At 37.5% G+C, this 12,923-nt stretch overlaps 1 protein-coding gene across 3 annotated transcripts in view; it reads right to left on the minus strand.

Moving 5' to 3' along the window:
- LOC125460143 (chemokine-like protein TAFA-1) overlaps positions 1-12,923 on the minus strand; it is a 464,230-nt gene that overhangs the window by 381,645 nt on the left and 69,662 nt on the right. The window lies entirely within an intron of this gene.

A 12,923-nucleotide genomic window follows, 5' to 3' on the forward strand; every position in this document is an offset into this window, starting at 1 on the left:
TCCTGAAGATGAATTTCCGATGCTTGGTCTGATCTGGGTGTCTTTCATAACAGGCCAGATAGCATATGCTCCACAATTTTTGCTTGCTGTGCTATGCACATCTGGAGCAGGCAAAGACGGAATGTGATGGATGAGTTGGGAGAATAGTAGCAATCTTTCGAGGAGGAAGACAAGGACACTGAGTGGGAGGAACATCACCATCAGCATAATAGAGCAGCGCGGGATCAGATGCAACAACAGGACAGTAATTAGTTTACACAAAATTCCAAAAGAGAGCTGGGAGCAATGATCACTTATTAACTGCAAATTTGTTGTTGCGAAAGGCAAACAGATCCATCTCTCTCAGGGACATATGCAGCACTTTTGGTTTTCTTTTGTTCACTTTTGCTGTTGTTGTTAAAGTGCATGTTTGCAACTGAAGGCTTTAGATGCCCCAACGTCGAACAATGAGAAGGTGTAAGGGAAAGAATAACACTCCCTTGGACAGGGTTCCAAGATGATATGGTGCTGACTGTAGGTAGCCTCAGTAGCTAGAGATTTGCAGCTTCACTTACAGTGGCAATTGTTTAGATGGTTGATGTAAAATAGCAATGCATTTACCAATGCAAATTTGGCAATAAAGTGTCAAAGTACCCGCACAAGCTTTCCTTTTACATTTGCCTCCCGCTATGTGCACGGTAAAACACAGCTCCTTGCGGCAACATTTGACCTGGCTGGTTTTTAAATATGGCTCCGGTGCCAGGAATCCTAAGGGCATCCAACAGCATCAGTTACTTATGCCTTTGTTGAGCACACGACAACATGAGCAAGCTGCTGTCAAGGAGTGGCACAGAGATAAAAATACGAGTTGCTGAGAATTGAATGAGATAACTCACTGTAGCTTACTGAGAGGAACCTTACATGAAACTCCCCGAAATTGACACTTAGTTGATTTTTGTAAAAAAATTCAGCCTGTGCTCTTGTTTGCCTATTTGTATTGGTGCTCACTTTAAATATCAGGCAAGGTATTCAGAGATAATGGGAACTGCAGATGTTGGAGAATCTGAGATAACAAAGTGTGGAGCTGGATGAACACAGCAAGCCAAGCAGCATCTTAGGAGTACAAAAGCTGATGTTTTGGGCCTAGACCCTTCATCAGAGAGAGGCAAGGTATTTATTTCAGCAGTTACTTATATATGAGATTTTATGTCACAATGAATATCAGTGCCGTATTATTTCGGTAATCCTATACTACTGTTCTCTGTAAACTACATGCATGTTTAAAGCAGAAATAGATCCAATATAAAACCTTACATGAGGCTACGTCCTCCAATTTACCATCCCTTCATTATGATATACATTTGCTGGGGTATTGTGTGAAACTAGATTGTCAGAGTTAATGGGTTCAAAGGAGAACGATGGTCAGGAATAGCCACATAAATCATTAATGTCCATACCTGATTAGCTTTGAACCAAACTCATCAAACAGTGATCAGGTGTGAGGTTCTTGCTGGGTTTCCTTCCCTTTCTACCTTCCTGTCAAGGAACATGGACTAACTGCATTTCCTAAATAATTCCCCTGAGGATGATGATTGACAGAGCAGAAATCAAGGATCAAATTTGACATATTCCACATTAGATACATCTCTTACAAGCAGAGTCATTTGGTTACTTGAAAGCTTTGGACTTCATACTCCTTAACCCATTTCTTTTGTAAATATGTTCTTGATGGTGCTACTGCCACTATTGTTTTGTCATTAAGAATTTAAAATGACCTAGTTTTCAAATCTGCCAGGTTATTCAAAATATGCTTCTTCTGCTTAAAAATGATTAGTCTGTAATCCACTCCACAAAATAACAATGACTTAAAAGCTGTGACCAGCTTTGTTTAAAAATGCGGACATATGCATGAGTGACAGGCTTGAATCCAACCATGCTCTCCAACTTGCAGCTTTAGAAGATTCATTGTTCAACATGTCAAAAAAAAAGCATTTTTTTCTACTTAATGAAGTCCTCTCTTCAATTAAGGATGGTGAGGAAAGCTTTCAAAGTGTTAATGAATAAATTACAGCTTGTCTCAATACATGTGCCTTGCACATATTTTTTTTCATTTCCATATAATCTGTGTTACTTTTTTTGTGTAAATGACATTATTTAAATGTTTGGCAGAGAAAAATCAGATCTTAAAGACACTATGAACAAACACATAGAGAAAATTTTAGCCTGGAGAAGCATATAAGTGCAAGTGAGGAAGCTAAATGTGTCAAAATGCAAAAGTGTCAGGCAGCTTCCTCTAATCTTCTGACTTCTAGTTTAACTTGGCCACATTAGTCTGTTTCTGTTAACTAAAGCAGATTGACTATTAATATTTGTTAACTGTTCAAATGGAGCATTATTTCAGCACATTTTTAAATTTCATGTGACATCTAATGTTTCCAGGGCATCTGAAAACTTGTCATTGAAATCTAGGTAAGGTAACGGTGAGAGGGATGATTAACACGCGTGCAAATGTTCTGGTGAAAGGTTGTTGGACTCAAAACATTAGCCCAGTTCTAGTCTACATTTGCTTTAAAGATAATGCCAGACCTGCTGTGTTTCTCCAGCATTTGGTTTTGTTCCACGCAAATATCATAAATAGGGGATTTCCCCCCATTGAACATTGCATTTGACAGTGTGGCATTATCAGAATCACAGCTGTCTTATGTTGGCTGTTGGGCAAGGATCAATATGACCAACACCAGCATCAAGAATAATAAGCAACATCTCATTGTTGTAAGACCTACAGCTGGACAGCAGAGCAGGGGCTGGGATACTGCTTGCACAGCTACTACCAAGGCCACTGGGTGTACTGATTGAGCTTCCTTAACATACCTGAACAAGAGACTTTATGTCAGACTGTCACATCAGGAAGTGGCATACACCTGCAGCCTTTTAGAAAATGACACACTTCTTGATGGTCATGCATTCTTAAGGGCTGTTAATTTCACAACCAGACACAGCCTTGCTGTCTTCAGAAACTTGGGCTACACTAGAGACACATCCAGGAGCTCCCAGTTGGCAGTTCCTCAGGGAACTGATAACCTGCTGGCAAACAGGCCACTGAATATTGGCTGCACTGATGACCAATGAAACCCAATAGCACAATAATGAAACCTATTTTATCACTAAATGAATGATTAAACATGCCAGTAACATGCCAAAGGTGCATATTGATGACTGGACAGATCTAGGCCTTCACAATACACCAGAGTCTCCAAAATGATTGCAATGCGCTCTACCCTGTTTTTCCAGCAGAAAGTTTCAGATTTGCGGGAGGCATAAGGTAAAGCACATGGGAGCAGTTGCAGATGGACTCAAAAAGGAGACATGAGAGAAAGTTGGGCTTTTGGACACTAGATGGCCTTATAAAGTAGAGTACTTCTATGTTAGTAAAATGTGAGGCTGGATGAACACAGCAGGCCAAGCAGCATCTCAGGAGCACAAAAGCTGACGTTTCGGGCCTAGACCCTTCATCAGAGAGGGGGATGGGGTGAGGGTTCTGGAATAAATAGGGAGAGAGGGGGAGGCGGACCGAAGATGGAGAGTTCATCCAGCCTCACATTTTATTATCTTGGATCCTCCAGCATCTGCAGTTCCCATTATCTCTGATACAATTTTAACCTCACTGCGAAGCCTCTTCCAGGGATGCCTAACCTGAAGAAGTTATCCTCCTCTCTCCGGCTCTCCATCTTCGGTCCGCCTCCCCCTCTCTCCCTATTTATTCCAGAACCCTCACCCCATCCCCCTCTCTGATGAAGGGTCTAGGCCCGAAACGTCAGCTTTTGTGCTCCTGAGATGCTGCTTGGCCTGCTGTGTTCATCCAGCCTCACATTTTATTATCTTGGATTCTCCAGCATCTGCAGTTCCCATTATCTCTACTTCTATGTTATTCAAGTTTCATCAGTTGACTGGTGTGGATATTTTCTAATCAACCTGGTGAGAAAAGTTATCATACACTTTGCAGGAGGTAGGAATTTAACTCAGGCTGTTTGGCTCAGAAGTACCGATACTAACATAGCACCACAAAAACCCTCAGTCAACAGGTATGATTCCACATGGCAATTCTTCCCTCCTGCTTCATCAACCACAACCTGTTAATAATGCCATTGTCACAAAGCAGACAATTAATCATTTCATTGTCTCATCCGTTTATCGCTTGACAGCCATCATTAAGCATGTTAAAACATATATTGGCACCCAGAAACCACATAACTTTACTTCAAAGCTCAACTATCATAATCTGTGGAGACACAAAGACAAAGCATCTGCTTGAGAAAGGACTAGCTCAGTTAATTGTCCTAACAGTAGCCCCATAGTACTGCCCAATTCAAATGACAAAGGATAGATTCCCTTTCCCAACCTCTAACAAGACTAGCCTTGTTATATAAACTCATGCATTTACTAACTAAGACTCAGAATTCTCCAAATTCTCGTTCTCGTCCTTCATTTATTAACAATACAAATAATGTGGCCTCAGGGCTCATTGAGAGATTAATATGGTAATCTAACAGCGAAAACTATGAGATTGGAGCTAAAATATTAGCAACCATTCATGAACCAGGCAACTACATTAAGTTACCAGTACCATAGGTAGGATCTAAAAGTCAAGTTTTAGGCCAGCTCTACTAAAAACTGCACATTTTACAATATTTGCCATATTCTGTAGAAATAATTAGTGAATTTCAGTGAATGACAATTATAATATTAAAAAATTAAAGCATTGAGAAAAAACACATTTCCAGTCTTGTAAAGGTATGTCTTTTCCTAATAACTTAAATTGTTTCATAACTTGAAGGAGGTCATTTTCTTGTTTCCTGTCAGCCAGGTTTCAATTTATGAATTCATTGATATTTCATCACATTAATGTTATAAAGTCCGGAGTTAAGCTGGAATGAGCTGAAAAGAAGGTCAGATCTCAAAAACAACCGATGAGTAAAGATTACTGAACCACTTGAATCTCTTCTGATCTTCATTTCTGAATCATACAGGCAAGTAAAAAATTTAAACTTAATCTTCAGTATATTTAAAATCAATAACATATTAGCAAGCCGACATACAAAGCATTAGACTTTATATTTAGCACCAAATGACTTCTGGTCTGACTACAGATTATATTTTGGGTTAGTCAGCATACTTCCTCTTAAACAGAATTTTCTATTACCGACGCAATTTTTTCTTTGCATTGAATGGTTTTTCAATTACCAGTGGAGAAAAGTTCATAGAAAGAAAACTTGAACCATGGAAGATATTAATCATCTGACTGTGCAAAGTATGGTAGTAGAATGATCCACTTTATAAGAATGGTCAAAAAGAAATCTCTTTACAGCACCACAGTTAACTATAATAGCCAAAAAAGATCATGGAGTGATTGAAATTGGAGATCCTTGTGGCAAAGAGAGAGTAAAGGGTGTTGTTAACATATTGTATGTAATCTGCTCTTATCAATAAAGTTGCTTAAAAAAAGTGATTAATTATATTACTGCTTCATGTAAATTCTTAATCGATGTGCTAAATTACACAAATAACTAGAATAATGCAGCATGTTTTACGTGATATGCTGTAACTGTTTTGTAAAATTATTTTTGTCCCATTGAATGTTCCAGCTCACCCAATATAACATCCAAATTTCTATTGCAGCTGACTCAGAATACCTCATCTAGTCATACGATTTGAACTTTTCTGCTGGACGAATGAGGAGATCCCACATATCAGTTGGAAATTGTAGCCTAACATAACTTCACAGCAACCAGGTTAAGTGCCAGTAATGAGATATGGACGAAATACTGCAGAAAATACAATTGTAGGTTTAATATTTTTTGTAAAAAAGACTTACAGAAACATGGAGCTTTCTCAAAACTATCAAGTGTTACTTGATACCGAAGTCAAGTAATCAAAACAAGGCAGTTCATAGTCCAGATTAAATTAATTCACTGAGGAGCAAAATTGAAATATGCTTCTTGGACACTTTATGTATATATCAAAAGAACATAGCAAATCATTGTGTTTTGTCTATTTTAAGGAATAGATCATTTCCTATTCAATACATCATATATTTATTCTCAAGTGTTCGCAGGCCTTGCATTGTAGCAGGTGATATCATTGGAAAATTTAATAAGTGAAGACATGAACTAGATTGTTGACCTTGGCTGGTCAATTTTATTATGTAGATGCTATTCTGAAAACTCACTAATGTGTGGAATACAAATATGTAATAGCTAGTGGGAAAGGACTTCAAATCATATCATGCATACGCTATGCAAATGTTGATCAAGATCATTGATCTCAGACATGTTTACAGCAAAAGTAATTTAAATGTGTTCTGCCTTAAGTATTTCCTAATGGCAATGAATTACTAGGAGTAGGTTAGGCCATGTCCTGAGAAGGTACAAACAAGTTGAAGTGAAAGATTCCGGAGAAATGTGGCAAGCTAAAAAGACTGCCAGAAAAACTGCATGCATTTCTATCAGAAGCTGCAGTGACACCATCTTTACTGAATGAAATCATAATTAAACTTTAATTGTGGAAAAAAAAATATAATTTAAAAAGTAGTTTTATTTTTTAGGTTAGAAACAGTTCATCAAGGCTGGTTTGCAATGCAAATAAATGCTGCATTTTCTTATGTTAGTGAATTCATACAGTATGCAAAGGTTTGGACAGAGCCCAGATCCCCATATTCTTTGCCAATTTAACAACAACTATGAAGAAATTAAGATAAGGATATTTATCTTTTGTACCAAAAGCTATTCCTATTAATGATAAATCACATCTACCAGGACAACAATGCAAATCTATTAGTCATTGTTAGAGCACTAAACTGGGTAAGGTTTAAACCAATTTGTAAACTGTACAAACTGAAAAAAAGCCTGTAGCAGAATTGGTTGGTATGTGACTGTATTTTTAAAATACCAATTATGCACTATAAATCATAAACCTTTCATTTTTAATATATAAATATGTCACTTGGATATTTGGACAGGAGACGTAAATTGTTGATTACTAGATTTTTTCCCAGGCTTTAATGAGGAGATTCATCAATATCATTCACAATTTATATCCAACACATCTGCCATCACAGATGGGTTAGTACTTAGCATCTGTGATTCTAATACCTGAGAAAAAAAATAGAATCACTTAAATACAAAAATATTTAAGTAATATATCTTCTTTGTTCACGATTTAAAGTATGACAATTAGTTACGGTCTTTCACATCTTTCACTGGGAATTGTACAGTGCTAACAAACAGTAGGGCTATCATTCTGCAAAACTGTATTACATTCTAAATACAAGTGCTGATGACACAAATACTAATCCAGCATTTTATTCATGTTTTCAAAAAGAAATCTGCTTGTAAATCCTTACTCAATTATAATGTCTGTTGATGAGACTTCTAGAATTTGCTGAAATACAGCCTTTACCATTTCCATTCAATGTTTTGCCATATTCTCTATTTACAGCATTTATTCTACTAGTAAGCTAATAGAATAAGCTCAATTATGAAAGAAATAACTACGTAATTACCTATGTATTGAATTGATTGGGTTATGAGTTTGACTTGGTAGGACAGTGTCACAGTGGCAATTGGCAACAAGTTGACATAATATTAAATAATCTCCTGACTTTGTGCTATTTACTTTTGCTTTAAGGGACTGGGTAAAGTATGTAGATGTCCAATCCAGCCTTCAGGTGGTTGGTTCGCTTAGTTAGCTCAATACAAAATAAATAACACAAACCAAGGATGAGATTCCTGACAGGTGGCAGGGGTGCATGTTACCAAGTATACACGTTAAAGACAGTGTTTAATTTAGAAGCTTCTGTGCAGCATTTAAAATCACAAACATTGAAAGGGAACAGCCAAATGTAGGTAGAAATTTTAAAAACTTTGTTACTGTAGTATTTCTTGATCACAGAAGGTCCAAAAGGTCTTCACAGCCAATTAAGTTCTTCTGACTCACAGACAATTCAAGGTAACAAAAGAGTCAATTTGCACGCAGCATGATGCCAAGAAAAGCAATAAGGCATATGACCAGTAATCTAGTTTAAATTAATATGTTTAACGATAAATCCTGGTCTGTGGCAACTCCGTTCTTCTCTGAGCAGTGCCAATTTTCAGCCATAAAAATTGGAACATTCAACAATATGGAATAACCATATGTTCCAAAAAGCGATTCTGCATTTGATAGACAGCTGATCTTATATTGACCATTGGAATTGCAAGACTATATGACATTGGAGTCAACCCATCAAGCTAGTGGTTGCAGCAGAAGGCAACCCATGCAATGATGCAATTATTTTTCCCTCTGGATGCCTTGACAGTTTTCATCAGGATATGCAAGTCAACTTATTTTTCAAGCACTGTTGCTACTCCATCTCTACTTTCATATTTAGAAGCACAGAATCTTCAGCTATCTAGCAGTCCTGATACTGAGTGCACCCAGGCACCCACTTCAACCCATCACTCCCAGAATGATGAAATATCCCATTGTGTCCCTGATGCAAATGCTAGTAAAGCTCACCTGATCACCAAATATAGTATTGGATATAGCTTAACACTCGCATTAAGTTAAGAAGTAGTGCAAATCATCTGCAAAAGGCTTCTAAGCATTTGATCAAGACTCTCTGCTGCATTCCTTAGTGGAGTATAGGGAGGGCCTGGCATCAGCATTGATTCTGTGATAGCTATTTTGCCCTCATATCATAAGGTTGAGGATTCAAGCCCCGTGATTAACTTGGGTGGTGAACTATTAGACTGAATGACCTGCAATGTACAGAATCACATGACTTTCATGTCCATGGAAGCTGGCTTATCTGTACAAACAAGGAAAAGGTATTTCTTAAACTCAGCGATTGATTCCAAAATCACTACCACTGTCTGATTCATGTGTGTATCATGAATATAGTTGTGAATTTTACTTATTTTCCTTTAAATAGTTGACGTTGTGTATCTGGAAGCATTGTCAGTGCTGAGTTGAAAAAATAATGATAGTTGTGTTAAAGCTTTCTTATTCATATAAATCATGCTGGAAATACGAATTTGTCAAATGTTAATAGTAAAAATGCAGGACATATAGTATTTTGCATTTGATTTATACAGGACCCCCACAAAAACCATTAGGAGAGGACCAGTTCAGAACTACTCTGTTGTGGGCAATATTACAGAAATTTAGTTAAGAAAAGGTCTGTACAAAAAAATCTTGTTCTGCTTTAAAGCAAAATGCCAACTAATATCAACCTTTCTTGTATCTTCCTGAGTCAGCATTACCATGAACAGTTGCATCCTCCTTGGCAATATCTTTTCCCATTCCTTGTTCACTTACAAACCAATCATCTCTTATGCTGCATAAATGCTATTTTTTCCCTCAAATATTCATAGAATTCCTACAGTGTGGAAACAGGCCCTTTGGCCCAACAAGTCCACACTGGAGTATCCCATCTAAACCCATCCCCCTATAACCCCTAATCTATACATCCCTGAAGACTATGAGCAATTTACGTGGCCAATCAATCTGACCTGCACATCTTTGGACTGTGGGAGGAAACTGGACCATCTGAAGGAAACCCACGCAGACACAAGGGGAATGTGCAAACTCCATACAGACAGTTGCCTGTGGCTGGAATTGAACCCAGAGCCCTGGTGCTGTGAGGCAACAGTGCTAACCACTGAGCCACTGTGCTGCCCATATTGGTTTTCCCCTTCTTGTGAATAGTTTGTCACAAAGCTTTGACAAAATATCTTTTCCTAGCAACGTTCGAGTCCTGTACTACCAGAAGCCTTCTGGAAAATTATCCTATTGCCATTCAAACGCCGCATCACCTTTTCTGAAGAAGGGTCTAGGCCCGAAACATCAGCCTTCCTGCTCCTCTGATGCTGCTTGGCCTGCTGTGTTCATCCAGCTCTACACCTTGTTATCACATTTTCTCTGTTGTATCTCTAGCAGGAGAGGAATGATCATGTCCGAGGACATAGTTTAGCACGTCAGCCTATATATCTCAGAAAAAAATGCCGCGTTAGTTCCTTATCAGATTTTCACGTGGGAGAATGGGCACAACTTTTCTTATAAGTTGTTACAAGACAGGCCGGCATAAAAAAAAGTTTTCCTGCAGTACTATCCCCTCTGTTGCAAATCCATAAAATTGTTAGGTTCAAGATCTCGCATATACACAGAAGGTCCTTCAGCTGAGAACAAGTGAAGTCAGCGTAATGTGATGGGCTGTTACGCTTGGGTGGAGGCAAAACTGTATTAATTTGGAGTTATTGTCTCTTGAAAAAAATGAAAGGGGTTTATTGAAAAGCACCTGGCTTCCAGTCAATTACCAATTAACAGGTTGCCTGACAGGCAGTCAATAGATTAAAAGAAAAGTAACACAAGTTAACCATAAGAGCGGCCCTGTAAATGTGCAGTTAAGCTGCAGATTGAAGGACAAGCTGGCTGCAGAAGGAAAAAAACATTACTCTCAAAATAGTTCGGTTAAAATTAATTTTCAGTCAGTAAAACTCATTATATGCCAGATTCCTAACAGCGAGTTGAACTTCTACTATCACCAAACTGAAAAAGAGATCGAGAATTTTAGGTGCAAAATTATGGAATTAAAAAAAATAGAAAGCAGGTCCAAGGTGACCATGCTTAAGATGCTGGAGACAAAAAGTTTACAACCATAACATAGCCAGAGGAGACTCCATTGACAATGTTGATGGAAGGGACAACCATGCTGGAAGTAACCAGAAAACCCAATAATTCTCAACCCTTATATGAATCTTTGAAACAGTACTCAGAACCAATTGATTAATTTTTAATTGATGATAAGTATCTTGAGTTTGGGGTGTAAGTCTAAGGGGCAGAGAAGGAAGGTGGATTTGAGGAATTCAATTAACATTAGAAGAGCAGATTAGAAGGTTTATAAGAGTTCATGGTATTTTCAATATCTTTAACGTAACTATCTAAAATAGAATTTGGTTATCAGAATTCATGTTCTTTAAGTTGGTGGAGTTTCTTTATATTCTAAACCATTAATGTTGTGACATCATTAAGTTTTGGAATCTTAAAGTGAACACATTGCTGGTCTTTACTGAGATCATAACAATAGGGTAACTGATTTAAAGAACTTCTGGATAGATCAGAACAGCATGCAAGGTTCATGCCAGCAGAGCAGATGCATAAAGAATAGACAAATTGTCTTTACGTAAAGTATCTGTCTCCATTTTAAGTTAGAAATTAGATTTTGTTTTCTAAATTTGAGAATTGAAAATTAAAAGGCTCACCACTGTAACTGTGAATTTTGAAGTAGCTTTCATTATCTGTTTCATAATGGATAAAGGTCATGGTTTAATTAATTCCAATTAATCTCCATAGGACTCCTCAATCTTACTTACATTCATTACACAACCCTTGTCCAGCAGCATACAGATCATTTATACCAGTCCATTATTGAGATATGGACGGGTGTAATTTGGACTTTTGTTCTGGATAATTTACTTTTTTTTATGTAGTTAACGACCTTCTACAACTAATATTTAGCATTTATTCAAGATACATTTTATGCATATAAATGTGTGTCTTTTGCAGTACTCGATACAAGTGCTACAATTCAGTCGATGAATGATTAATGAAAACCATGTTCAATTATTATTCAATGACAAATTGATTTACTTTGCTGTTTAACTCTGTCATGTTGCTGGTTTAGGAGTTGATTTAGACTTTATTGGACTCCACAAGTTTGTAACTGATCTATGTGAATACAAATAGAATTAAGTAGGTTTCAGATTATTCTAGTGGAAGCAAAAACTTGTTGAGAGATGATTTCACAAACAGTAATACAGTAACTGTTCACATTAAGCAGATGAACCTTAATGTCAAAAACCTATTTTACCATAACACAAGAAGATTTTAGAGGCACCTTCTTCAGAATACATAAAACAATATCAGCCATTCTACCATAAAAATGCACAAGGTATCGGACAAAAAGCGACTGGAAAACTAGAAAGAAAACCCCCTTTCTTTTTAATGTCAAATTCAATAGTATTGATAAATATGAACAAGTTATTTATTCAGAGATAGTAGGAACTGCAGATGCTGGAGAATCTGAGATAACAAGGTGTAGAGCTGGATGAACACAGGCCAAGCAGCATCAGAGGAGCAGGAAGGTTGACATTTCAAGTCTAAACCCCCTTCTGAAGAAGGGTCTAAGCCCAAAACGTCAGCTTTCCTGCTCCTCTTGTGCTGCTTGGCCTTGTGTGTTCGTCTAGCTCTACACTTTGTATCTCAAGCTATTTATTCATTCTGTTGGACAGAACACTGAGATATTTGAAATTTAAACAATGTGACCAAAACAAATGTAGGACAAAAATTACCAGAAAACAAATGGACTATATCCTTGAAATAAATCAGAAGAATTTGCCAAACAGAAGTTGTAAGTTCTATCTAAAAGCATATTTTTACAAACATGGAACTTCTAAAATGGCTACTATAGTTTTCATCTGTTTCTGTTTCCCAGAGTACTCAGTTGGGGAAACAAGTTACGACAGATGCTGGAACCTGAACTGAAAACAAAGAATGCTGAAAATCATAGCAGGTCAGGCAGCATCTATGGTGAGACAGCAGGCTAACATTTTAAATCCAGATGGCTCTTCATCAGAGCTCTAATGAAGAGTCCTCTGGACTCAAAACATTAGCTTGTTCTCTATGCATGGATGCTGCCTGACCCACTGTGATTTCTAACACCTTTTATCCCCAGGAGGGGAAATTGATTATGGGATCTAACACCTCTGCCACACATGACATTATTCCTCACATAATGTTCTGTTTCTCAGGACCATCACCATAAAAACAAATGAAGAAGGTGCCTTGGTGATGATGGGAACTGCAGATGCTGGAGAATCCAAGATAACAAAGTGTGAAGCTGGATGAAC

Source organism: Stegostoma tigrinum, chromosome 11, assembly GCF_030684315.1.
Source record: "Stegostoma tigrinum isolate sSteTig4 chromosome 11, sSteTig4.hap1, whole genome shotgun sequence".
NCBI classification, from domain to species: Eukaryota; Metazoa; Chordata; class Chondrichthyes; order Orectolobiformes; family Stegostomatidae; genus Stegostoma; species Stegostoma tigrinum.